Source organism: Palaemon carinicauda, chromosome 35, assembly GCF_036898095.1.
Source record: "Palaemon carinicauda isolate YSFRI2023 chromosome 35, ASM3689809v2, whole genome shotgun sequence".
Lineage (NCBI taxonomy): Eukaryota > Metazoa > Arthropoda > Malacostraca > Decapoda > Palaemonidae > Palaemon > Palaemon carinicauda.
Genome location: NC_090759.1, coordinates 54,057,174 through 54,059,673, shown reverse-complemented (window position 1 = coordinate 54,059,673; position 2,500 = coordinate 54,057,174).

The following is a 2,500-nucleotide window of genomic DNA, read 5'->3' as shown; positions in this document are numbered from 1 at the left end:
ATCTGTTTATTTATAAGAGTATTATGATTAGACAAAATATGACAACATTCGAACATATAGAAATTCTTACTCAAGTATAGAATGCTAGGATGTTTGGATATTTCAGATTACAAACACTAACAAACGAACTCAATGAAACCGAAAGAAAAGTAGTAAGAAAAATAAGCATATTATATATATAATTAATACAACTCATATAAAAATCTTGGTATGAAGGATGAAGAATATGATATGCAGAAATTGCGAAGACAAATATTGTGCATTTAAGAAATCTGTTATCATAAAATTTCAAAAAAAGCTTCAAAAAAAGCTAGAAAATGTTAACAAACTACTCAAAGCTTATTTTTCTTCTGTATTTTGCAATCCAGTCTTAACCTTTTATGATGCTAGTAGACCTACTACATAAGTACCCAGTCCTACTGTCACCACCATATTGAAAAATGAATGGATTATTACCATTCTAAGGTTGCTACAAAATTTTGATACCTTCGCCAACAACGTTGGAGCAGGGCAAGTTTTTGGTTCAGTCAATTCCCTTTAGTTCGTGTGTTGATGTGCAAGATTTTGCATATAAAACATACGCTAACAGTTACGGCCATTTAAACACCCCCCCCCCCCAAAAAAAAAAAAAAAAAAAAAAAAGTGCACAGCGTGAATGACAAACAGTGATTTACGTAGGAATGTAACTGGCTCACATTCGCGAGGGATATACAAAACAAGCCAGTGTGAATCGAAAATAAATGCGCCACACAGAGAAAAGGAGCCTTTAGGGTAAATTACCCAACCTTGGCGAAGATTTGCAGTCTACGAATGTTGGGTTTAATTATCTGTTGCAGTTCCAGGCCTGGCCACTTCTATTGCTAAGGCTGACAGCCTGATTACTATACACCTTTCTAAAGAAATACCAGGTTTTACTTAGTTGAATAAAATGGATATTCTTATACTTCGATGTTCAGGTTTAGAGTGATGTTGACACCTTCTAAATGTGGTCTAGCATAAAAAAAAAAATAGAAAAATGAATAAATAAATAGTTGACAGGTTGAATGACAAAATTTATTGAAATATGAAATAATAGAAAATGGATAGCACAGGTTGAACAGGATTTCATTTTGTTTTATGGTTAATAGGCTTTTAGGACTATCCCAATATATGATAATAACGGTAAAAGTCAATTTCACTAGAAATTTCCATATTCAATTACAGGTCGGAGAGTAATTTTCATAGCTACGTTTATGAGCATTAAAGACCGTTTAAAACACGTTACAAAGTAATTCAATTAACGCCAAGTTTGGTAAGGGTATGGTTATGATTAACTGATGTTGATATTATGCATGTCATTAAAACATATCTAATATTTATTGACGATTAAAAAGAACTTTTTATTGGTTGGGGTATATGTAACATTATTTTTTGAGAAATTGATATTTAGATTTCAGATTTCTCTCTCTCTCTCTCTGCGTCAATAACCCTAGATGTCAGGATGCCAGAAAACCTCAAATCAATCAATCAGTCAATCAATCAATCAATCAATCTCTATTCTCTCTCTCTCTCTCTCTCTCTCTCTCTCTCTCTCTCTCTCTCTCTCTCTCTCTCTCTATATATATATATATAAACTTATTCAATTTACTTGATAGTTTAGGACGCAGATTACTATTAACATTTAATTTTTTCTTATATACACACACACACACACACACACACACACACACACACACATATATATATATATATATATATATATTATTGCCATGAGTATCAGAAAAGATTAAACCAAAGTTACTGTCATATTTACTTCATTGAAATATTTCCTAGGGGCTTAAGGAATTTCATATACATTAAAATACTTTAAAGGGCAACTCAAGACTCTGTTAAACCTAACTCGGAAGAGAAAAGGTATACAAAATATAAACGCTTTTTATTTACTATTTCACAAAGGGAATATCAGATTTGTCCATAAATCCAGACCGAAAAGAATTCACCTTGAAGTTACAAGATATCTGAAATAGGTAACTCTTCCTTTCCTGGCAACTTCCTCGCATGTAAGGAAGGCTGATTTTTCTTACCACACCCATTCGAAGGACAGGTACTCGAAAGAAAGTCCCAATACATGTTAGCCTTAGACCTTCAGACTTTTTAGGAGAGGGCTTGAGAATAATGTAGAACGGCTTTTTTTATCATTGGCCCTAGAATGAAAAAATACGGAATACGAACATGGTACATAACTTTATAGATTTAGGATGAAAACAGAAAATTTTAGGGATTATCTGTAAGTAACCTTCCCTATATAATCAAGAGAAAATATCTGTATATATATATATATATATATATATATACATAGATATATACATATATATATATATATATATATATATATATATATATATATATATATATATATACATACATACATACATATATATATATATATATATATATATATATATATATATATATATATACATACATACATATACTGTATATAAACTTTAACCATCACATA